The 26,472-nt window shown below is 47.3% G+C and overlaps 1 protein-coding gene and 1 long non-coding RNA gene across 3 annotated transcripts in view; one reads left to right on the top strand and one right to left on the bottom strand.

The window, feature by feature from the left end:
• Positions 1-26,472, bottom strand: part of LOC146869021 (uncharacterized) — a 117,586-nt gene that overhangs the window by 63,883 nt on the left and 27,231 nt on the right. The window lies entirely within an intron of this gene.
• Positions 19,187-26,472, top strand: part of EEIG1 (estrogen-induced osteoclastogenesis regulator 1) — a 743,239-nt gene continuing 735,953 nt past the window's right edge. The window contains exon 1 of one of the 2 annotated variants that reach the window (XM_085614167.1): positions 19,187-19,288. The gene's annotated coding sequence lies outside the window, so the exon portion shown is untranslated. Of the gene's footprint in view, positions 19,289-24,781; positions 24,858-26,472 lie in introns of those variants that run through there. The other variant, XM_085614165.1, reaches the window with a different exon arrangement.

Raw genomic sequence — 26,472 nt, 5'->3', positions numbered from 1 at the left:
TAGGAAAATTAGAATATAATCTGTCTAATATAGATAACATTCTTGGACAATTGCCCATGAATAATGAATTGAATCCTGCTAAAACTGCTAATGTATTAGGTGAGATTTTTATAGAAACTAAAGAACTAACCTTAGAATATATTTTTAGAAACAATTTAACTTGTAGTTTGAAGAGAGAAGAGAAAACATTTCTAGACATGGTTGAAGAAAGGAGATTGAAAATGCATAAAAAGGCAGAAGGACATGAAGTAGGAGAAAATGTTTGGGACATAGACGGTAGAAGGGAGCTGAAAGGTGAAGCTAGACCAACAATAGCTATAGATACACCACAGAAAGGCAAATTATGTATTATGAGGGAAAGATCCCAATATGATTATTATTATATAGGGACAAGTGAGTGCCATGATACATATTTTATTGCATCCGGATGGGGATTTAGAGGCGGAGAGGATCCAGTTTTTCCTGGATTGTACTACATTTGTGGGAACAAGGCTTATTACAGGTTGCCCGACCATTGGTATGGCACATGTTATGTTGGCCTGGTCTTTCCAAAGATCTTTCATATGGATAGAGTAGAAAATAATGGACTAAATAACTTATTAATGCGTAGTAGAAGAGAAACTTGGTTAGAAATTGTAGGTGACATTTTTGGAGCCTTGATACCAGCAGTGGGAATATCTTTGAATGCAAACAATATTCAAAAATTGTCAACAATAGTGGATCGCTTGTCAACAAGCACCGCTGGAGGATTTTTTTTGGTAAACACCGAAATGGTTGCTATGCGTGCTATGATAATGCAATATCGACGTGCCCTTGATATCTTCTTGGCAAAAGAGGGTGGAGTCTGTGGAATGCTGAAAGTTCAACATTGTTGTACTTACATTCCTGATGAAAGCAAAGATCTAAAGGTTTATATAAAAAATATTACTGAATTGCATGATGAAATAGTACCACTGGAGGTTGAAAGTATCTGGACTAAAATTAGTAATAAGATGGCTGCTATTAAGACTTTCTTAGGAAAATTAGGTAGTACTATATTAGGGAAAATATTATTTCGATTAACGTGTGTAATTTTCATATTATTAATACTTAGATTAGGATGTATGTGTTGCAGACATAAAAGAAATAAAAAGAAAATTAGACGAGAAATTATCAAAAAGAAGGAAAAGAAACAAGAAAGAGATTTTGAAGAAATAGAATTGGAAGAATGGAAGGAGAGTATGTATGACAAAACAAAAAGAGAAGATGAAGGGGAAACAGAATTATAATTGAGCAAGAAAACATTTCGAATTTCCGTAAAAAGGGAAAATAAATTGATTTTGTGGGTTTTGTTTTATGGTGATAAAATCACCAAAGGGGGGATTGATGGAGCGGGTAAAATGTTTTCTTTTTATATACCCAATCCATTTATGTATGTTGGTATTAAAACGACTAATGATTAATCATAATAATTAACAGAGTGTTGTATGAAAAACCTTATTAACCGAGAGAAAACACGTGGGATTGCTTGGCATGGCTAAAATTACATGTACTGTAAAGTAAAAGTTTTCCCTTTGGACTATTCATCCATCAATGGTGGAGGCACTACTTAGGTGTCGTGTCAAAGAAAGGCTAAGGTCAGAAAAGGTTTCTACCACATCAAAACTACTAGACATAAAGAAATGTAAAGCTACTTAACAGTGTGCACAGAGGAAGTCGAAATAAATGAAAAACAATCTTTCCAAAGAAAGTGTCACAAGAGTGATCCGAGACACAGCAATGTAAATAGACAAAAAGAATTCATCAAGGAAATTAAGTGATTTAATCCATGTTTGATTAAAACAAATTTAAAATTAAAATTAAAATGCACATTATAGACACATACAGAATAAATCTATACAATAAAAAATCCTAATTAAAAAAAACCAAATGTCTTAATGTGTATATGAACACAATTTTCATTAGAAATCAGCTATATGTCTCACAATTACAAAACACACAAATTAATCGGAAGGACACAAAGTATGGTAAAGGCACCTCACTTGTGCTTCAATCTTGTTGGTTTGTGTTCCCTTGGGACCAGTACCGCTAAGCTTACTAAATCCTAATTTTCGGTAATTGGTCCCAGGACAAATACAACTTAGGTAACAGGCGTCGACGCGTTTCGGTGGGACAAATAATAAAGCCACCTTCTTCAGGACAAGAAATTGGGGTCCTTCCTTCCGTGAATCAAGCTTCTAAAAATGCCTAACAGACAAAAGTGCATACAATCCATGATCAAATTAATGTCATAGTCAGTAATAGACAACATCGATTCATAAAGATTATAAATGAACATAATGAAGACTCCAAGTTGACAAGTTAAAACATTTTTCATTAAATCCAAAAAAATCCTTTTTTTTATTTAAAACTTGATTACAAATTCATTCATAATATTGCTCATTGCTGTAGCTGGATCAGACAAAGAAAGACATATTTCTAGTTAATCGGAAACAGAAAGAATAGAAAAGATTAGAAAAAGTTAGAAAAAGACGAGACATAGAGATTATTATGTATGGAGGTGGCTATCAATGAGCCTAATGTAGCCTCTGAATGTCAAGTCTAGTTAAGTATTATAAACGGGCAGCCAGCATGATCGAGGTTTAAACAGATGAATAAAACTGCGGTTTAGACAACTGAATAAATCTGCCCTGAATAATAATCTAGTCACACAACCTGAACAAACCAACATTTAATAAATGTACCTCATATTTAGAAGTTTTCGGGAGAGATCTGTAAGCCGTGAGGGTTCATACACCACACGTCGTCTCCAATTTATAATTCTACTTGTTCACAAAGGTGAAAGGGAATGGTGTAGATGTGTCTGTAGAGGATAGAAAAATGAGCCACATTGACCATCATCCAATTAATTGAATAATGTTAAAGTGTCCAATGGGCCAATGCATGAAATAAATACTCACTCAGATTAATTTATATTTTCTGCACACCGTAGACCGATTGTGATGTTCTACTCCCTTATAATAAAACTGAGGCAAAGACACTGTAGGCGTGACACCCTAGGATGGAAGAGCATCTAAATTAGGATGGATTCGGCTGAGATGCTGTTGAGTTAGTCTCACATATATTGGAAAGATAGCCTTGGCTTACATCTCGACACCCCGTATTTAGCTACCCGGTGGTGCCAAAATGTCGGCGATGGTAATTAATGCTTAAATTCCGCTTATTAAAACAATTCGCCAGTGTCGCCCTTTCATCTGTTTGATGCTGGTAGGCTACAAAGAAAGAAGATGGCCCTCGTTATAGGCGCCACACCAAATAAAAACATCACATGAATGTTCGTTATTCCCATACTGTATTGGGTATCATATTATTGACGATAACGAGCCTTTTAGACCAATAAGTTCTAAATGGAGATAGTACCCCTGTGCGTGAGATTGTCAAAGTTTTAAAGATTAATCTATATTATCCAAAAAGTTTTTTAGTCTTCCAAAGAAACAAGAATAAAAACAAAGGGTAGTGCCACATAACGTGCGAATAACCCCCATGTTGCACCAAACGGTGCACACCCAACAGTCAATATCCTTGTCAACTGTGTTCAAGGGTCAAAGAAATGTTAATTTGTATTACACTGCCCGAGACTTGCCTGTATAGCTCTACTCGCATCGGTCCTCGTTTTGCTCCCTCGTCTTTCACGGGTAAACGCGATAGCCGTAGTGTGTATGTCTTAAATACACAGTTCCGGCCCCGGCTACGTCATCCATATGGGACTCTTCCCGTAAGGGTAGATGGACTCTGTTAGGTCTGTTTGGCCGCCATGTTGGAATGTTGTAAAGATTCTTTTGCTCACCGTATTATAGTTAGATTCAGCGTGTTCTCACGCTTTGTTTAATGTCAGATCTAGTCCTAGTAAAGGTATCTATGACGTGTAGGAGCCAAATAAAGAACTAATTAAATAATGGCTTCCATAGTATTACCCATTATTGTATTGGTACCAGGAGAAAAACTTAACCATAAAAGGGATACGTATAGGATATCTGTCTTTAAATAGCGCCATATTATAATCGGTACACCGTACCCTTTAAATAACTAGTTGAAGCGGAGGTCCAACGGATTAATCAAACTTAAACTTTATGACTAAAAGCCCATATATCACTTGATCAGTTTGTAGGGTGTCAAAAAGACGTCAGTGGACACCTAAGCCAAAGGGGCCAATCGTTTCATAGGTGTATGTGGTGGCGATCTCTATATCGTCTTTATCTTTGTACTTCCCTGCTACTATAAAAATTATGAAGGACACAGAGTTGGTCAGTATAGTCAAACCTATCCAGCCCCTCGGTTCGTTTAAACAATCGAGAATTGAAGATTAAAATATACATTTATATAGGTTACAGGGTCCTAAATTTAGTAACTAATTAATATGGTTCTTAATCTCACTGTGCAAACCACTATTAGTACATCTGCAAAATGTGGTTTTTGGAGCCAACACAAACACCAGGGGAAACGGATAATTGAGATTGGATGGAGTTCTATGTTACCAATCTCATCCAATCCTCCTTTGTGTTAAGACCCCTGCTTACACTGTCCAAAATGGATATGTACCATTGTTCCCTGTTTTTCCGTTTCTTTTCAATATTACCCCCTCTTAGGTTTCCACTGACTTTCTCAATTACAAACCATTTAAAGTCTGTATATTTATGTTTCAGCAATTCATAGTGTTCCACAAGGGGGGCATTATGTTTCTTAGTTTTCAATGCCGATTTATGCTCCAATAAACGGAGTCTCAGCTCTCTCCCCGTTTCACCTACATAGGCTAAACCACATGGGCAGACTAAGAGGTATATCACGTTACTGCTCCTGCAGTTATTCAAGCTTTTGGAGGTAAGAGTAGAGCCATTGTGTGACACCGATTTGGTGTTTAAGCAATGTTCACAAATGCTACATGATCCACATGGAAAGTTACCTACAACTTTCTGCATGTGTATCGAGGCCTGAACCTGGGGTTTGTTTGGTTTATAAGTAGTAACTAAATTTTTGCGGATGTTGTCATTCCGTTTGAAGGCAAACAACGGTTTTTGGAGTTTTATCTCCATGCCTTCATTGAGAATCTCCCAATTCGAGTTGATAACATTTTTCAGTTTATTGCTAATATTTGAAAATTGTGTTACACACACAAGACGTTTCTCTGATATGGGTTCCTTACTATTTTTATTGTTTTCGCTTCGTTCGAACATACTTTCACGATTATAAAACCTCGCTCGTTTAAAAGCTTGTTTTATAAGTTTCCTCGGGTACCCACGATCAAGGAGTTTACCCTTAAGTATCTCAGAGTGTTTATAAAAGTCTGCCAAGGTTGTGCAGTTCCTGCGTAAACGCAAGAACTGCCCAAAGGGTATGTTATCCCTCTGGGCACGGGGATGATAGCTTTTATAATGTAAAAGTGTGTTCTTGTCCGTGGGTTTTGAAAAAAGTTCGACCATGAGGGTACCTTCTATGTTTTTGATGGTAATATCTAAGAAGTTAACCGACACATTATCATATTGGGCTGTGAACTTAAGATTAGGGTCGCCAAGATTTAGCCACTCAAGGAATTCCAGCAGTATTCTCTCCTCACCTTCCCAAATGAAAAAAATATCATCTATAAAGCGGCGCCATAGAGTGATGTTTTCAAAGAAAGGCGCCGCCTCATTATAGATATGTGTGTTTTCAAAATTGCCTACATAAAGGCAAGCTAGGCTCGGCGCACAGGTAGCACCCATGCTCGTGCCTTTGCGCTGGAGGAAAAGATCATCCTTAAATAAAAACATATTGTTTTTAAGAACTAGGGTGATACATTTGAGGATAAATTCCTTATTTGCTCCTCTGGTTGCCTCAGGGGTTAGGCATTCACTCATGACCCTAATGGTGTCATCCTGCGGGATATTAGTGTATAATGCTTCTATGTCGAGGGTAACCAGCCACTGTGTATTCTCATTGAAGCTGGCACCCTCGATCATAGAGATTATATGGGTGGTGTCTCTAACGTAGGATTTTTGTTGGGCTACCAAAGGTTTCAAAAAAGAGTCTGCATATTGGCTGAAGGGTTCTAAAAGTGAGCCAATGCCACTCACAATAGGTCGCATCGGAGGGTCCCTTTCATTTTTATGAATCTTCGGCAAACCATAAATTGCCGGTGTAAGGGCATTATCATTCCTAAGGAATTTCAATTCAGCTTCGCATACCCAACCATTGCGGTCTGCCTCTGATAGTGTATCATTCACCAATTTAGTTAAGGTTATCAATCTCGAATGAGGGACTTTCTGATAGTGGTCCTCAACCCCCAATAAGGACTGCATTTTTCGGTCATAGTCATCAGAATCAAAGACAACAACTCCTCCCCCCTTATCAGCAGGTTTGATAATAAGGTTTGGGTCTTCTCTGAGGTTTTTGAGAGCCTGTCTTAAGTCTTTGGACATGTTGTTATTGTCAGGGAAGGCATTGTGAACAATGTCTTTGATCCTCATGTCCACTATGTGCTCAAAGATCTCTACATTTTTACTGACAGAATTAACCGGGGGTGTAAAGGTAGACTTCCCTTTAAGACCAGAAATATTGACTGGGGTCACAAAATCCCTATTCTCAAAGAATCTTGTTAGTCTGATCTTCCTAAAAAAAGCTCTCAGATCCTTTTCTAGCGTAAATTTCTTAACATTGGATGTGGGGGCAAAAGTGAACCCTCTACCTAGGACCTCTATTTCTTCCTTACTCAGAACCCTATTTGATAGATTGATAATGGGAATTTTGTTGGTATTAACCTGATCTAGCGCCAATATCGTTGGTTGCGTGTCTTGAGATATTCCTGGGGAGGATTTCGTTGGTATTGGTTCCTTCCCTGACTCATGTTTCCTCTGTTGCCCCTCCTTGGGCGGCGTTCTAAAAAATCCCCATGATTGTTATAAGGGGTTTGACCACCCTCATCTGGATTAGAGGGTCCATCTTCCTCACTGCTCGAGCCAGATGTCTCTGAAAAGGTAACCATCTTTCTCCCTCCTCTTGAGTAAATTGGTCTAGGTTCAGATGATCTGGGTCCTCTTGTTTCCCTGGATTGGGAAAAATAATCCTTGGCCGTATAGGGATACACTAATTCTAGACTAAATTTATTGACATCTTTCTTGAGCTTAATTGTTTTCTTATTGATTAGATATTCCCTGTATCCGTTAACCTCTTGATTGATATCCTCAAGTCTCTTTTTAGCATCTTCCAATGCTGTGTTGTCAAAGAGGATTTTTTCTAATTCCTCAATCTCCTTTTTTTCTATGATGATCATTTCTTGTGCTGTCTCAATAATGAGAATTATCCAGTCCCTACTACATCTGTTTGCGATTTGTGTCCAAATGTCTAGGAACTTTTTGTTCTCTATGAATAACCCTGGTTCGTTTCTAATCTGTAATCCTATTGGAATTACACCGGCTTTGAGATATTCAGTGAGGAACTCCGCGTGTAGTTCCGTACGTATTAGTTTCTTTTTTAGATTGAACACTTTACCCCATTGATCATTATTACCGGTAATTACCGTTAATTTATTGCCGGTTTTAGGTACGGAGCCGATTATTTTATTATATTGGTCTTCCGAAAACCCAAATGTTCTAAATGGGTCCATATTGTCCACACAAGTAAATGGTTCCTGATAGAATGAAGTCGTTAATCAACGATCAACACTAGAAACTCTCCAGCCGAATGGCTGTACTGTAAACCTCGTAAACACAAGGAGAGGGGCTCAATAACGTCCAAAGGAACAGAGCACCAAAATATACTGTAAAGTAAAAGTTTTCCCTTTGGACTATTCATCCATCAATGGTGGAGGCACTACTTAGGTGTCGTGTCAAAGAAAGGCTAAGGTCAGAAAAGGTTTCTACCACATCAAAACTACTAGACATAAAGAAATGTAAAGCTACTTAACAGTGTGCACAGAGGAAGTCGAAATAAATGAAAAACAATCTTTCCAAAGAAAGTGTCACAAGAGTGATCCGAGACACAGCAATGTAAATAGACAAAAAGAATTCATCAAGGAAATTAAGTGATTTAATACATGTAAACTAAGTTCGTATGCATATTAATAGGATAAACGTTGCTTATGTGATGTTATCGTGAATTATGCTTAAATAAACGAGTACTAATGGCTTTGAACGTTGCATATGGCTAGATAAATGCACACACATATGGGTATTAGCAAGGGAAACAACACTGTTTAACCATTTCAATGTATTAATGACGTTTTTGTGTTTCTTTGCTTAAGTTGACCATTTGGGCCTGCTATAAAATGCCTGCCGACTGAATCAGACATTTACGAAGTAAATCAATGAAGGGAAAGGAGAAATGCGCCTGCGCAAACTTCAGCAGCTGCGACCTGCCGGTGAACTGTCATCGCTGTGCCCATCAAGGCTGCTCCGGGCGAAAGGCCAACCCTTCAACAGAAATTGTTGCAAACTGAACTATGGATTACTAATGTTCCCATACATTCGTTTGGAACTTTTAATATGTGGGAACGACATCGAATGTTTCCTAATGCATTAGAATGTATTTCGATTGTCCAATGAGAACCTCCGAAAATGACTATGGCAACATTTGGAATGTAAATTTTAGTATAAATAATAGTAGACTAGAGAGGTAATGAGCGCGACTTCTTGAACGTCATTGCCAGTATCCTGATGTTATGCTGACAGAGAGGACGGTGACTCTACATGATAGAACAGAACTTTGACGATTTGACTGAGGACCAGATTCTGATTTAGAAAACGACAAATAGCCAGAATAGGTAAATATGACAAAAGATGAAATGTATTAACTAGGATTTAACCTGCATTTGATTTAGATAAAGAAATATTAATTGAATTCATGTGTCGGGTTGTTCTTTCATTGAAATGTATTATTGGTGAATTTTCAGAGAATTAAGAAGTCATTAAGCTAATCCCAACTAAATGATTCATTGACCTATTGACCAAGATATATTTCTTGAAGGGAAGTGAAGCGAAGGTTCGATAGAATAAGGGAGAGTGATAAAATTCCCATCAAGGAAAGCAGTGTAGTTCGGAAACTGATGGTTTTCTCCCCTCTTTCTGGACAGGTGCAGATCGATTGATTAGAATGAATGTTGGTGTTATGGGCCCCACCAGCGTGTGATGTGTGTGTGTGTGTGACTGCGAAATCACTCTGTCCGTGGTAGGAGGGGGAAATTGAGGAACCCGAACTGCACCACTGTCTCATGACAAGAGAGCTCACAGAGCCCACTCACTGCTGTCTCATGACAAGGGATGTCACAGAGCCCACTCACAAGTGTCTCAAGACAAGGGACCTCACAGAGCCCACTCACAGCTGTCTCATGACAAGGGAGCTCACAGAGCCCACTTACAGGTGTCTCATGACAAGGGAGCTCACAGAGCCCAATCTCTGCTGTCTCATGACAAGGGAGCTCACACAGCCCATTCTCTGCTGTCTCATGACAAGGGAGATCACAGAGCTCACTCATAGCTGCCTCATGATAAGGGAGCTCTAAGAGCCCACTCTCAACTGTCTCATGACAAGGGATGTCACAGAGCCCACTCACAGGTGTCTCATGACAAGGGAGCTCTAAGAGCCCACTCACAGGTGTCTAATGACAAGGGAGCTCACAGAGCTCACTCACAGGTGTCTCATGACAAGGGATCTCTATGAGCCCACTCACAGCTGTCTCACAACAAGGGAGCTCTAAGAGCCCACTCACAGCTGTCTCACGACAAGGGAGCTCTAAGAGCCCACTCATAGCTGTCTCACGACAAGGGAGCTCTAAGAGCCCACTCACAGATGTCTCACGACAAGGGAGCTCTAAGAGCCCACTCACAGCTGTCTCACAACAAGGGAGCTCTAAGAGCCCACTCACAGTTGTCTCACGACAAGGGAGCTCTAAGAGCCCACTCATAGCTGTCTCACGACAAGGGAGCTCTAAGAGCCCACTCACAGCTGTCTCACGACAAGGGAGCTCTAAGAGCCCACTCGCAGCTTTCTCATGACAAGGGAACTCACAGAGCCCACTCACTGCTGTCTCATGACAAGGGAGCTCTAAGAGCCCACTCATAGCTGTCTCATGACAAGGGAGCTCACAGAGCCCACTCGCAGGTGTCTCATGACAAGGGAGCTCTAAGAACCCACTAACAGCTGTCTCATGACAAGGGAGCTCACAGAGCCCACTCGCAGGTGTCTCATGACAAGGGAGCTCTAAGAGCCCACTTGTAGTAACGTAGTCACGCTGGTAGGATGTAGTTTATGTTGGTTTATTCAAGTAGATAAACATGTAGCTTAGATCCAGTTAAAGTCTGTAGAGAAGCCCCACCAGGAGCAGCCTGCTAGCTGCTCAGCTCTTCCACCACCTGTCACCACTCACACCAGTCACTCAAGCATTCCACTCATGGCCCACACACCAACATTCCACACCGAGCACTCACACTGACTGATCAGATAGGAACAAGATAACATAGTACATAATAACGCAACATGAAGATACTACACCACTCATAGCTGTCTCATGACAAGGGAACTCACAGAGCCCACTCACTGCGTTCTCATGACAAGGGAGCGTACAGAGCCTACTCACAGCTGTCTCATGACAAGGGAGCTCACAGAGCCCACTCACAGCTGTCTCATGACAAGGGAGCTCACAGAGACCACTCTCTGCTGTCTCATGACAAGGGAGGTCAAAGAGCCCACTCACTGCTGTTTAATGACACTGGAGCTCTAAGAGCCCACTCACTGCTGTCTCATGACAAGGGAGCTCACAGAGCCCACTCACAGCTGTCTCATGACAAGGGAGCTCACAGAGCCCACTCATAGCTGCCTCATGATAAGGGAGCTCTAAGAGCCCACTCACAGCTGTCTCATGAGAAGGGATGTCACAGAGCCCACTCACAGGTGTCTCATGACAAGGGAGCTCACAGAGCCCACTCACAGGTATCTCATGACAAAGGAGCTCACAGAACCCACTCTCTGCTGTCTCATGACAAGGGATGTTACAGAGCCCACTCACAGGTGTCTCATGACAAGGGAGCTCTAAGAGCGCACTCACAGCTGTCTCACGACAAGGGAGCTCTAAGAGCCCACTCACTGCTGTCTCATGACAAGGGAGCTCTAAGAGCCCACTCATTGCTGTCTCATGACAAGGGATGTCACGGAGCCCACTCACTGCTGTCTCATGACAAGGGATGTCACAGAGCCCACTCACAGGTGTCTCATGACAAGGGAGCTCACAGAGCCCACTCACAGCGGTCTCATGACAAGGGAGCTCCAGGAGTCCACTCACAGCTGTCTCATGGCAAGGGATGTCCCAGAGCCCACTCACAGGTGTCTCATGACAAGGGACCTCACAGAGCCCACTCTCTGCTGTCTCATGACAAAGGACCTCTAAGAGCCCACTCACAGCTGTCTCACAACAAGGGAGCTCTAAGAGGCCACTCACTGCTGTCTCATGACAAGAGATGTCACAGAGCCCACTCACAGGTGTCTCATGACAAGGGAGCTCACAGAGCCCACTCACAGCTGTCTCACGACAAGGGAGCTCTGAGAGCCCACTCACAGCTGTCTCATGACTAGGGGTGGGCGGAATTTGTGAAATCCACTTTCGCAAATTATCGCGAAAATGTAAATAATTATCGCAAACACGCGGAAATATCGCGAAGATGCAGAAGTTTTTTTCCCGCATGTTCGCGAGATTTTCTGCGTGGTTGCGGCTCGCCAACTTACCCATGTGGTTGCTCGAGGGCGCGGCCATCTTGTTTTCGGTTGTCTCGCGGTGCATGGTCGCGAGAAGAAAGACGTGATCGCGCGACGCATGGCGTCACTGCGGGCGCGAACTGTCGCGAGACAGCGCAAATGGCTAAAAACAATACAACATCTCATGGAGAACGCAACCGGATCAAGAAAACTTGTCGGCGAACGCAGGGATTCAGGTAAGGCGATCACGCGCGCGCGCGAGAATGTATCATTTTACAACGCGAGCAAGAAACAAATTATCGCCAAGCTGCGGAATTTGGAAATTTTGACATTTTCACGCTTTCCGCGGAACGCAAACATGTCAAATTATCGCAATTTCCGCGAACGGAACGAAATTTTAGCCCAGGTCTACTCATGACAAGGGAGCTCACAGAGCCCACTCACAGCTGTCTCATGACCAGGGAGCTCACGGAGCCCACTCTCTGCTGTCTCATGACAAGGGAGCTCTAAGAGCCCACTCACAGGTGTCTCATGACAAGGGAGCTCACAGAGCCCACTCTCTGATGTCTCATGGCAAGGGAGCTCTAAGAGCCCACTCACTGCGGTCTCATGACAAGGGATGTTACAGAGCCCACTCACAGGTGTCTCATGACAAGGGAGCTCACAGAGCCCACTCACAGCTGTCTCATGACAAGGGAGCTCTAAGAGCCCCCTCACTGCTGTCTCATGACAAGGGAGCTCTAAGAGCCCACTCATAGCTGTCTCACGACAAGGGAGCTCACAGAGCCCACTCACAGCTGTCTCATGACAAGGGAGCTCTAAGAGCCCCCTCACTGCAGTCTCACGACAAGGGAGCTCTAAGAGCCCACTCATAGCTGTCTCACAACAAGGGAGCTCTAAGAGCCCACTCACAGATGTCTCACGACAAGGGAGCTCTAAGAGCCCACTCACAGTTGTCTCACGACAAGGGAGCTCTAAGAGCCCACTCATAGCTGTCTCACGACAAGGGAGCTCTAAGAGCCCACTCACAGCTGTCTCACGACAAGGGAGCTCTAAGAGCCCACTCGCAGCTTTCTCATGACAAGGGAACTCACAGAGCCCACTCACTGCTGTCTCATGACAAGGGAGCTCTAAGAGCCCACTCATAGCTGTCTCATGACAAGGGAGCTCACAGAGCCCACTCGCAGGTGTCTCATGACAAGGGAGCTCTAAGAACCCACTAACAGCTGTCTCATGACAAGGGAGCTCACAGAGCCCACTCGCAGGTGTCTCATGACAAGGGAGCTCTAAGAGCCCACTTGTAGTAACGTAGTCACGCTGGTAGGATGTAGTTTATGTTGGTTTATTCAAGTAGATAAACATGTAGCTTAGATCCAGTTAAAGTCTGTAGAGAAGCCCCACCAGGAGCAGCATGCTAGCTGCTCAGCTCTTCCACCACCTGTCACCACTCACACCAGTCACTCAAGCATTCCACTCATGGCCCACACACCAACATTCCACACCGAGCACTCACACTGACTGATCAGATAGGAACAAGATAACATAGTACATAATAACACAACATGAAGATACTACACCACTCATAGCTGTCTCATGACAAGGGAACTCACAGAGCCCACTCACTGCGTTCTCATGACAAGGGAGCTCACAGAGACCACTCTCTGCTGTCTCATGACAAGGGAGCTCTAAGAGCCCACTCACTGCTGTCTCATGACAAGGGAGCTCACAGAGCCCACTCACAGCTGTCTCATGACAAGGGAGCTCACAGAGCGCACTCATAGCTGCCTCATGATAAGGGAGCTCTAAGAGCCCACTCACAGCTGTCTCATGAGAAGGGATGTCACAGAGCCCACTCACAGGTGTCTCATGACAAGGGAGCTCACAGAGCCCACTCACAGGTGTCTCATGACAAGGGAGCTCACAGAGCCCACTCACAGGTATCTCATGACAAAGGAGCTCACAGAACCCACTCTCTGCTGTCTCATGACAAGGGATGTTACAGAGCCCACTCACAGGTGTCTCATGACAAGGGAGCTCTAAGAGCGCACTCACAGCTGTCTCACGACAAGGGAGCTCTAAGAGCCCACTCACTGCTGTCTCATGACAAGGGAGCTCTAAGAGCCCACTCATTGCTGTCTCATGACAAGGGATGTCACAGAGCCCACTCACTGCTGTCTCATGACAAGGGATGTCACAGAGCCCACTCACAGGTGTCTCATGACAAGGGAGCTCAAAGAGCCCACTCACAGCGGTCTCATGACAAGGGAGCTCCAGGAGCCCACTCACAGCTGTCTCATGGCAAGGGATGTCACAGAGCCCACTCACAGGTGTCTCATGACAAGGGACCTCACAGAGCCCACTCTCTGCTGTCTCATGACAAAGGACCTCTAAGAGCCCACTCACAGCTGTCTCACAACAAGGGAGCTCTAAGAGGCCACTCACTGCTGTCTCATGACAAGAGATGTCACAGAGCCCACTCACAGGTGTCTCATGACAAGGGAGCTCACAGAGCCCACTCACAGCTGTCTCACGACAAGGGAGCTCTGAGAGCCCACTCACAGCTGTCTCATGACTAGGGGTGGGCGGAATTTGTGAAATCCACTTTCGCAAATTATCGCGAAAATGTAAATAATTATCGCAAACACGCGGAAATATCGCGAAGATGCAGAAGTTTTTTTCCCGCATGTTCGCGAGATTTTCTGCGTGGTTGCGGCTCGCCAACTTACCCATGTGGTTGCTCGAGGGCGCGGCCATCTTGTTTTCGGTTGTCTCGCGGTGCATGATCGCGAGAAGAAAGACGTGATCGCGCGACGCATGGCGTCACTGCGGGCGCGAACTGTCGCGAGACAGCGCAAATGGCTAAAAACAATACAATATCTCATGGAGAACGCAACCGGATCAAGAAAACTTGTCGGCGAACGCAGGGATTCAGGTAAGGCGATCACGCGCGCGCGCGAGAATGTATCATTTTACAACGCGAGCAAGAAACAAATTATCGCCAAGCTGCGGAATTTGGAAATTTTGACATTTTCACGCTTTCCGCGGAATGCAAACATGTCAAATTATCGCAATTTCCGCGAACGGAACGAAATTTTAGCCCAGGTCTACTCATGACAAGGGAGCTCACAGAGCCCACTCACAGCTGTCTCATGACCAGGGAGCTCACGGAGCCCACTCTCTGCTGTCTCATGACAAGGGAGCTCTAAGAGCCCACTCACAGGTGTCTCATGACAAGGGAGCTCACAGAGCCCACTCTCTGATGTCTCATGGCAAGGGAGCCCTAAGAGCCCACTCACTGCGGTCTCATGACAAGGGATGTTACAGAGCCCACTCACAGGTGTCTCATGACAAGGGAGCTCACAGAGCCCACTCACAGCTGTCTCATGACAAGGGAGCTCTAAGAGCCCCCTCACTGCTGTCTCATGACAAGGGAGCTCTAAGAGCCCACTCAATGCTGTCTCATGACAAGGGAGCTCACAGAGCCCACTCACTGATGTCTCATGACAAGGGATGTCACAGAGCCCACCCATTGGTGTCACATGACAAGGGAGCTCACAGAGCCCACTCACAGCGGTCTCATGACAAGGAAGCTCCAGGAGCCCACTCACTGCTATCTCATGACAAGGGAGCTCACAGAGCCCACTCACAGCTGTCTCATGACAAGGGACCTCTAAAAGCCCACTCACAGCTGTCTCACGACAAGGAAGCTCACAGAGCCCACTCACTGCTGTCTCATGACAACGGACCTTTAAGTGCCCACTCACAGCTGTCTCACGACGAGGGAGCACACAGAGCCGACTTACTGCTGTCTCATGACAAGGGGCCTCTAAAAGCGCACTCACAGCTGTCTCATGACAAGGGAGCTTACAGAGCCCACTCACTGCTGTCTCATGACAAGGGATGTCACAGAGCCCACTCACAGGTGTCTCATGACAAGGGAGCTCACAGAGCCCACTTACAACTGTCTCATGACAAGGGATGTCACAGAGCCCACTCACAGGTGTCTCATGACAAGAGACCTCACAGAGCCCACTCTCTGCTGTCTCATGAAAAGGGACCACTAAGAGCCCACTCACAGCTGTCTCACGACAAGAAAGCTCACAGAGCTCACTCACTGCTGTCTCATGACAACGGATCTCTAAGAGCCCACTCACAGCTGTCTGATGACAACGGAGCTCACAGAGCCCACTCACTGCTGTCTCATGACAAGGGAGCTCACAGGGCCCACTCACTGCTGTCTCATGACAAGGGAGCTCACAGAGCCCACTCACTGCTGTCTGATGACAAGGGATGTCACAGAGCACACTCACAGGTGTCTCATGACAAGGGAGCTCACAGAGCCCACTCACAGGTGTCTCATGACAAGGGAGCTCTAAGAGCCCACTCACAGCTGTCACACGACAAGGGAGCTCTAAGAGCGCACTCACAGCTGTCTCACGACAAGGGAGCTCTAAGAGCCCACTCACAGCTGTCTCACGACAAGGGAGCTCACTCACTGCTGTCTCGTGATAAGGGAGCTCTAAGTGCCCACTCACAGCTGTCTCATGACAAGGGAGCTCACAGAGCCCACTCACAGGTGTCTCATGACAAGGGAGCTCGCAGAGCCCACTCACAGCTGTCTCATGACAAGGGAGCTCTAAGAGCCCACTCATAAATGTCTCATGACAAGGAAGCTCACAGAGCCCACTCACAGCTGTCTCATGACAAGGGATGTCACAGAGCCCACTCACAGGTGTCTCATGACAAGGGACCTCACAGAGCCCACTCTCTACTGTCTCATGACAAGGGACCTCTAAAAGCCCACTCACAGCTGTCTCACGACAAGGAAGCTCACAGAGCCCACTTACTGCTGTCTCATGACAAGGGACCTCTAGAAGCGCACTCACAGCTGTCTCATGACAAGGGAGCTTACAGAGCCCACTCACAGGTGTCTCATGACAAGGGAGCTCACAGAACCCACTCACAGGTGTCTCATGACAAGGAAGCTCACAGAGCCCACTCACAGGTGTCTCATGACAAGGGAGCTCTAAGAGCCCACTCACATCTGTCTCACGACAAGGGAGCTCTAAGAGCCCACTCACAGCTGTCTCACGACAAGGGAGCTCTAAGAGCCCACTCACAGCTGTTTTACGACAAGGGAGCTCTAAGAGCCGACTCACTGCTGTCTCATGATAAGGGAGCTCTAAGAGCACACTCACAGCTGTCTCATGACAAGGGAGCTCACAGAGCCCACTCACAGGTGTCTCATGACAAGGGAGCTCCCAGAGCCCACTCACTGCTGTCTCATGACAACGGACCTCTAAGAGCCCACTCACAGCTGTCTGATGACAAGAAAGCTCTAAGAGCCCACTCACAGCTGTCTCACGACAAGGGAGCTCTAAGAGCCCACTCACAGCTGTCTCACGACAAGGGAGCTCTAAGAGCCCACTCACTGCTGTCTCATGAAAAGGGAGCTCAGAGAGCCCACTCACAGCTGTCTCACGACAAGGAAGCTCACAGAGCCCACTCACTGCTGTCTCATGACAACGGATCTCTAAGAGCCCACTCACAGCTGTCTGATGACAAGGGAGCTCACAGGGTCCACTCACTGCTGTCTCATGACAAGGGAGCTCACAGAGCCCACTCACTGCTGTCTCATGACAAGGGATGTCACAGAGCCCACTCACAGGTGTCTCATGACAAGGGAGCTCACAGAGCCCACTTACAACTGTCTCATGACAAGGGACGTCACAGAGCCCACTCACAGGTGTCTGATGACAAGGGAGCTCACAGAGCCCATTCACAGGTGTCTCATGACAAGGGAGCTCTAAGAGCCCACTCACATCTGTCTCACGACAAGGGAGCTCTAAGAGCCCACTCACAGCTGTCTTACGACAAGGGAGCTCTAAGAGCCCACTCACAGCTGTTTTACGACAAGGGAGCTCTATGAGCCCACTCACTGCTGTCTCATGATAAGGGAGCTCTAAGAGCCCACTCACAGCTGTCTCATGACAAGGGAGCTCACAGAGCCCACTCACAGGTGTCTCATGACAAGGGAGCTCCCAGAGCCCACTCACTGCTGTCTCATGACAACGGACCTCTAAGAGCCCACTCACAGCTGTCTGACAACAAGGAAGCTCTAAGAGCCCACTCACAGTTGTCTCACGACAAGGGAGCTCTAAGAGCCCACTCACAGCTGTCTCACGACAAGGGAGCTCTAAGAGCCCACTCACAGCTGTCTCACGACAAGGGAGCTCTAAGAGCCCACTCACTGCTGTCTCATGATAAGGGAGCTCTAAGAGCCCACTCACAGCTGTCTCATGACAAGGGAGCTCACAGAGCCCACTCACAGCTGTCTCACGACAAGGAAGCTCACAGAGCCCACTCACTGCTGTCTCATGACAATGGATCTCTAAGAGCCCACTCACAGCTGTCTGATGACAAGGGAGCTCACAGAGCCACTCACTGCTGTCTCATGACAAGGGAGCTCACAGGGCCCACTCACTGCTGTCTCATGACTAGGGAGCTCACAGAGCCCACTCACTGCTGTCTCATGACAAGGGATGTCACAGAGCACACTCACAGGTGTCTCATGACAAGGGAGCTCACAGAGCCCACTCCCAGGTGTCTCATGACAAGGGAGCTCTAAGAGCCCACTCACAGCTGTCTCACGACAAGGGAGCTCTAAGAGCGCACTCACAGCTGTCTCACGACAAGGGAGCTCTAAGAGCCCACTCACAGCTGTCTCACGACAAGGGAGCTCTAAGAGCTCACTCACTGCTGTCTCATGATAAGGGAGCTCTAAGAGCCCACTCACAGCTGTCTCATGACAAGGGAGCTCACAGAGCCCACTCACAGGTGTCTCATGACAAGGGAGCTCGCAGAGCCCACTCACAGCTGTCTCAGGACAAGGGAGCTCTAAGAGCCCACTCATAGATGTCTCATGACAAGGAAGCTCACAGAACCCACTCACAGCTGTCTCATGACAAGGGATGTCACAGAGCCCACTCACAGGTGTCTCATGACAAAGGACCTCACAGAGCCCACTCTCTGCTGTCTCATGACAAGGGACCTCTAAAAGCCCACTCACAGCTGTCTCACGAGAAGGAAGCTCACAGAGCTCACTTACTGCTGTCTCATGACAAGGGACCTCTAAAAGCGCACTCACAGCTGTCTCATGACAAGGTAGCTTACAGAGCCCACTCACTGCTGTCTCATGACAAGGGATGTCACAGAGCCCACTCACAGGTGTCTCATGACAAGGGAGCTCACAGAGCCCACTCACAGGTGTCTCATGACAAGGGAGCTCACAGAACCCGCTCACAGGTGTCTCATGACAAGGGAGCTCACAGAGCCCACTCACAGGTGTCTCATGACAAGGGTGTCAGGAATCGGGCACAGCGGCGCCTACCTGGCGAAAACTACATTTCCCATGAGGCAAATGCGGAAGTATGGATAAAGGCACTTGGACGACGGGAGCCGGCGCGCATAATTCTTCTGTCACTTCCGCCTTGGATTGTGAGGACGCAAGTGCTGTCTACGAAGGTTTTCTGTTTGGGCCGCTCGGAGAACCGGCGAGGACTTCAAGGGGCCGGAGTCACGGCGCGGCGGAATAGTGAGTACCGCTTCAAAGAGCATTTATCGCTCTCGCGGTTTCGGGACTTGATTGTTTTAAGAACCCCATAGCGGAAGCCGAAGGGCGGCTGCCGGCTATGAATAGGGGACACGAAGAGGCACAGAGACGCTGCACTCTACTTGTTTCCTTTGGATTTATTTGTTCCCTTTGGATTTGAAGCACAGCGGAGCGGCGCGGTGATTCTAACTGCTCGCTACCGTGAGTGCATTAGCGTGACATTTGAAACCCCTTCAGGGTTTGTGTATAAACATTGAAGGCGGTACAAACCAACCGTCAGCCTCCCGTGTGGCTCAAGGAGCGTTGGACGAACCCCTCAGGGACCCCTTAACGAGTACAGCGGTGACGAAACCGTTTTCTGCTAGTAGGACACCAAGAGGGGGAGGAATCTGATACAGTTCATGGACAGGCATTGTGACTGCTAAACAATTCCTCTGGATTTCGGAATTCGTATTTGAATACACTTTTCCCCCATTTGAGGCAGAGGAGATGTTGTCTGGGGTACGTGTGGTGAACTAATTGCTGGTGCAGAGTGCCTGAAAGTAGGGGAAAAAACAAAGCCATTAATGTTTGTAATATTGTGTTGCAGAACCAAAGATCTTTAAAGGCTATCGAAGACTTTCTGCGGGGAGGTTTACCACATTCCTCATTCCCAGGTATAGCAAGTAACTCCTAGCGAGAATATATGAGAGTAGCAGTGTATGCATATGTCTGATGCACTTGTTCCTTTTCGTTACAGGTTCTCACTCCCCTGCTGTTCCCTTCCCTACCCTTTCCCTCGCCTGATCCCTCGAACACCCTGTTTTGTTTCACCAGGGTGTTGGTGATATCAGGAGGTGGAGTCTTTTTCTACCGCCGCTGGATTCCGTGGAGCGTAAACTGACAGAATTATGCGCCCACGAATTTAGCTCTGCCCGATCCAGGGGTGGTGGAAAATGGCGTCCATGGACGATGTCCTTCAGGCGTTGTTGGCGGTACAACAGGAATTGGCAGCCTCCAAGACAGAGACAGCGGCATTAAGGGATAAAGTAGACAGGTTGTCTCGGAACCCGTTTGACGCCTCTACGGCAGCGTCACAGATACAGGTCACGGTACCTCCTCCTATCCCTTTGGCTAGTCCGGAGAGATACGCAGGAGACCCGTTGAAGGTACAGGTCTTTCTGACACAGATAATGTAACACTTCTCTTGTAAACCGGCCTCGTTCCCTACACACCACTCACGAGTAGCTTTTGCCATATCCTATCTCGTAGGGGATGCGGCCAACTGGGCCGTCCCCCTGGTTCGGAACAACGACGCAGTCCTTTCCGATTGGGCGGCCTTTAGAGCAGAATTTGAAAAAGTTTTCGACCGAAGGGCCACCACTTTTAGTGCTGATAAAGAGCTCCTAGAACTTAAACAAGGGAAGAATGAGTTGGACTCGTATCTCACTACCTTTAACCGGCTCGTAGCTGAGACGGCGTGGCCAGAGGAGAAAAGAATGTCCTTGTTCTATCAGGGTTTAAGGGACGAGCTAAAGGACGTGTTGGCCCAGATAGATCCCCAACCTACTACGTGCATGGAAATGATCAATCTAACATTGCGGTTGGATGGCCACATGGCCGAGAGAGGGGGGACAGACGGCGGTGGGACAAAGGGCCCGGCCGCTTGGAGAGAACCCCTCGACGACTGGTTGACACTCAGGTGCTGGCGTCGGAACCTATGGAGATAGGGGCTGTTAGAACACCTTTGACAAGGGAAGAAAGAGAAAATCGACGGGTGAATGGGTTATGCATGTATTGCGGTAAAGGGGGCCATTACGTGAGGGAATGCCCTTCCAAACCAAAAAATGCAGGGTCCTGGCCCCGGAACAAGAGTGCGGCGGTGTCCACGACGCTTCCCACCGGACCGACGGAGGAACCACAGGGAGGAGGGGTGGCAGGAAAAGGTTGGAAGATTCCCTCCTTGGCTACCACTGGTCTAAGGGAGATTGAGTCTCATATAGTGCTTCACATGACCCTAGAAAGCCGACAACAGAGCCACCCGGTGAAGGTGATGATAGACTCTGGGGCTACCGGAAACTTTATCCATGATGGTCTGGTAAAGATCCTTAATCTTCAAAGATTAGTGAAAGAAACGCCCGAGGAAGTTCTGGCGGTAGATGGTAAACCGTTAAATTTGGGTTTAATCATAGAACAAACCGAACCGGTCTGTTTAGCTCTCCAAGTCCAACGGGAGAAACACTTAGATGAGTTGTCTTTGAATATTATTGAGGCACCTCAATACGAAATCATTTTGGGTATGCCATGGTTGCGATATCACAATCCCACCATTGATTGGAGAAATAGGACCGTTCGGTTTCAGTCTGAGGAATGTAAAAGTCATCTGGTGCCTTTCGATCTCTCCGCAGCTGAGTTGACACATCCTCATGTAGTAGCCACGGCGGCGGAGAAAGAAACGCAGTTGCCTCCGGAATATGCCCATTTTAGTGATGTGTTCAGCGAGAGTAAAGCAGAACAATTGCCTCCACACAGAGAATACGATTGCCGCATTGACCTTGTGGAGGGAGCCAAAATTCCAGCATGCAGGGTGTACGCGTTGTCTGTGCCAGAGACCAAGTATCTGAGGGAATATCTGGATCACTATGTAAAGGTAGGCTTTATTCGACCTTCTAGATCCCCGGCGGCTTCTCCGCTATTTTTTATAGCCAAGGCCAATGGCGATCTCAGGGCATGTGTGGACTATCGACAACTAAACAAAAACACTGTGAGGTATAGGTACCCGTTGCCCCTTATCCCAGATTTACTTGATCAAGTAAGGGAGGCTTCAATCTATACGAGGTTAGACCTAAGAGGAGCGTACCATTTGGTACGCGTCAGGGAGGGGGATGAATGGAAGACGGCGTTTAAGACCAGATACGGGTTGTTTGAGTATACTGTTATGCCGTTCGGCCTTTGCAACGCCCCGGCGGCATTCCAGTATTTCCTAAACGACGTGTTAAAGGACTATGTGGACCTGTTTGTTGTCGTATATATAGATGACATCCTCATCTATTCAAGAAAGGTTGAGGATCATGCTAGACATGTATGTCTGGTGTTGTCGCGATTGCGGGCGCATGGGCTATTCTGTAAGTTGAGCAAATGCGAGTTTGGGGTGGAAAGCGGGGAATTCTTGGGGGTGATGCTATGTCCAGAAGGTATACACATGGCAGAGAGGAAAGTCCAGGCAGTACAAGAGTGGCCAGCTCCGAAGAACATCAGGGAGGTGCAATGCTTCCTGGGCTTTACTAATTACTATAGGAGATTCATCCTTCAATTCTCCAAGCTCGCTGCCCCCATCACTCGTCTCCTACGAAAGGACACTTCTTTCCACTGGTCCCATGAAGCCGAAGAGGCTTTCCGCTCGCTGAAAAAGGCGTTTACATCAGCCCCTGTGCTAGCACATCCCCGACCAGAACATCCGTTTATTGTGGAAGCAGATGCTTCGAAGGAAGCCATAGGGGCGGTTCTGTCACAAAGAAATCAACACACCGGACAACTGCACCCTGTGGCCTATCTGTCAAAGAAACTGAACCCGGCAGAAAAGAATTATACTATAGCCGAGAAGGAGTTACTAGCTATCAAAAAGGCCTTTCAGGAGTGGAGACACTATCTGTGGGGGCTAGTCACCCCACCACTGTTTACTCGGACCACAGGAACCTCCAATATATGAAAACAGCTCGACATCTCTCCCAGCGCCAAATGAGATGGATGCTGTTTTTCGCAGGCTATGATTTTACTATCACGTTCCGTCCCGGAGTGGAGAACCGCAAGGCAGATTCCTTGTCTCGGCAGGACTCGGCCGGTAACTCTGCACAACACACGATTCCGGACTCCATCATAGATCCATCCAAGGTGTTATGTGCTGTTACTATAAACGACTTTCTGGACTGTGTGAGAAAGCATGCCACCAATGAGGCTTGGCAGGAATGGGCCCAGGAGGAGGAAGGGCGTACGGTGCGGGATGGTTTGCCTTTTCGGGGACACCAGCTCTATCTTCCCACCAAGGAACTCCGTCAGAAGGCCTTTACATGGTGCCATGACTCTCTGTTGGCAGGACATCCCGGAATCCAGAAAACCTTACAGTTGATCCAACGCCGTTTCTGGTGGAAGTTCTGGAACAGAGATGTAACCTCTTGGGTGACCAAATGCGAGGACTGTGCCAGAGCCAAAACGAAAAACACCAGGAGGAGGGGGAAGCTCATGCCCTTACCAACCCCCAGACTACCGTGGCGAAACATCAGTCTTGACTTCATCACAGGACTGCCTCCCGAGAAGGGGTATTCCGCCATTATGGTAGTAGTGGATGGACTCACAAAGATGGGGCATTTCGTTCCGTGTGGGAATCTACCCACAGCGGGTCAGACCGCACAGTTGCTACTTAGCAACATCATCAGAGCACACGGAATACCAGAAGTGATCGTATCCAACAGAGGACCCCAGTTCATTGCCAGGTTCTGGAGAATGTGGTGCAAGGCGTTGCACATCGAATCCACGTTATCCACAAGCTTCCACCCACAGACCGATGGCCAGACAGAACGCCTGAACCAAACGCTAAAGAAATACCTCCGGTGTTATGCGAAAGAGGCACAGGACTCCTGGGTTGATCTCTTATGGATGGCGGAACTGGCATATAACAACGCCAAACACAGCTCTATAGGCGATTCCCCGTTCCATGCCACCTTCGGCTACGATGCCCGCATCCTACCGATCACGATCCCCGAAGAGGTGGCAAGCCAGCCATCGGTGGCGACTCAGGTGAAAAAACTATATGCGTTGCAACGTAAGATAAAACCCCATTTACTGCGGGCCAAGCTGACATATAAGAAATGGGAAGACAGACATCGGAGCGAAGGGCCACAATATCAGGTGGGGGATCGAGTATGGCTATCCACCAAGAACATCCGGTTTAAATTAAGGAGTATCTTCCATCCGAGATTCATCGGCCCATACCCTGTAGTGAAACAAATAAATCCGGTGACCTACAAACTAAAGCTGCCCGGTTCTTTACGTATCCACCCGGTGTTCCATTGTCAGCTTCTGAAACCGGCTATTGGTGCACGCAGAAGGGCCCCACCGCCGGTGTTGCGTGATTGGGGATGGGAATACGAAGTCAAAAGTATCAAGGATTCAAAGTGGAGACGAGGGGCGCTATGGTATTTAATAGCATGGAAGGGGTACACAGCTGAGGACGACTCATGGGAACCCCAACACAACGTCCATGCTCCTGCTGCAGTACGGCCGTTCCATCGACGCTTTCCAGGGAAACCCGGACCTGGAAGGCTCTAGGAAGAGGGATCTACTGTCAGGAATCGGGCACAGCGGCGCCTACCTGGCGAAAACTACATTTCCCATGAGGCAAATGCGGAAGTATGGATAAAGGCACTTGGACGACGGGAGCCGGCGCGCATAATTCTTCTGTCACTTCCGCCTTGGATTGTGAGGACGCAAGTGCTGTCTACGAAGGTTTTCTGTTTGGGCCGCTCGGAGAACCGGCGAGGACTTCAAGGGGCCGGAGTCGCGGCGCGGCGGAATAGTGAGTACCGCTTCAAAGAGCATTTATCGCTCTCGCGGTTTCGGGACTTGGTTGTTTTAAGACCCCCATAGCGGAAGCCGAAGGGCGGCTGCCGGCTATGAATAGGGGACACGAAGAGGCACAGAGACGCTGCACTCTACTTGTTCCCTTTGGATTTATTTGTTCCCTTTGGATTTGAAATACAGCGGAGCGGCGCGGTGATTCTAACTGCTCGCTACTGTGAGTGCATTGGCGTGACATTTGAAACCCCTTCAGGGTTTGTGTATAAACATTGAAGGCGGTACAAACCAACCGTCAGCCTCCCGTGTGGCTCAAGGAGCGTTGGATGAACCCCTCAGGGACCCCTTAACGAGTACAGCGGTGACGAAACCGTTTTCTGCTAGTAGGACACCAAGAGGGGGAGGAATCTGATACAGTTCATGGACAGGCATTGTGACTGCTAAACAATTCCTCTGGATTCCGGAGTTCGTATTTGAATACACTTTTCCCCCATTTGAGGCAGAGGAGATGTTGTCTGGGGTACGTGTGGTGAACTAATTGCTGGTGCAGAGTGCCTGAAAGTAGGGGAAAAACACAGCCATTAATGTTTGTAATATTGTGTTACAGAACCAAAGATCTTTAAAGGCTATCGAAGACTTTCTGTGGGGAGGTTTACCACATTCCTCATTCCCAGGTATAGCAAGTAACTCCTAGCGAGAATATATGAGATTAGCATTGTATGCATATGTCTGATGCACTTGTTCCTTTTCGTTACAGGTTCTCACTCCCCTGCTGTTCCCTTCCCTACCCTTTCCCTCGGCTGATCCCTCGAACACCCTGTTTTGTTTCACCAGGGTGTTGGTGATATCAGGAGGTGGAGTCTTTTTCTACCGCCTCTGGATTCCGTGGAGCGTAAACTGACAAAGGGAGCTCTAAGAGCCCACTCACATCTGTCTCACGACAAGGGAGCTCTAAGAGCCCACTCACAGCTGTTTTACGACAAGGGAGCTCTAAGAGCCCACTCACTGCTGTCTCATGATAAGGGAGCTCTAAGAGCCCACTCACAGCTGTCTCATGACAAGGGAGCTCACAGAGCCCACTCACAGGTGTCTCATGACAAGGGAGCTCCCAGGGCCCACTCACTGCTGTCTGACGACAAGGAAGCTCTAAGAGCCCACTCACAGCTGTCTCACAACAAGGGAGCTCTAAGAGCCTACTCACAGCTGTCTCACGACAAGGGAGCTCTAAGAGCCCACTCACTGCTGTCTCATGATTAGGGAGCTCTAAGAGCCCACTCACAGCTGTCTCATGACAAGGGAGCTCACAGAGCCCACTCACAGGTGTCTCATGACATGGGAGCTCACAGAGCCCACTCACAGCTGTCTCATGACAAGGCGGCTCTAAGAGCCCACTCACAGCTGTCTCATGACAAGGGAGCTCACAGAGCCCACTCACTGCTGTCTCATGACAACAGACCTCTAAGAGCCCTCTCACAGCTGTCTCACGACAAGGGAGCTCTAAGAGCCCACTCACAGCTGTCTCATGACAAGGGAGCTCACAGAGCCCACTCACAGCTGTCTCGTGACAAGGGAGCTCACAGAGCCCACTCACAGCTGTCTCGTGACAAGGTGTGGTG

Source organism: Triturus cristatus, chromosome 1_2 (genome assembly GCF_964204655.1).
Source record: "Triturus cristatus chromosome 1_2, aTriCri1.1, whole genome shotgun sequence".
NCBI lineage: Eukaryota > Metazoa > Chordata > Amphibia > Caudata > Salamandridae > Triturus > Triturus cristatus.
This window is presented reverse-complemented; position numbering and strand designations above follow the sequence as displayed.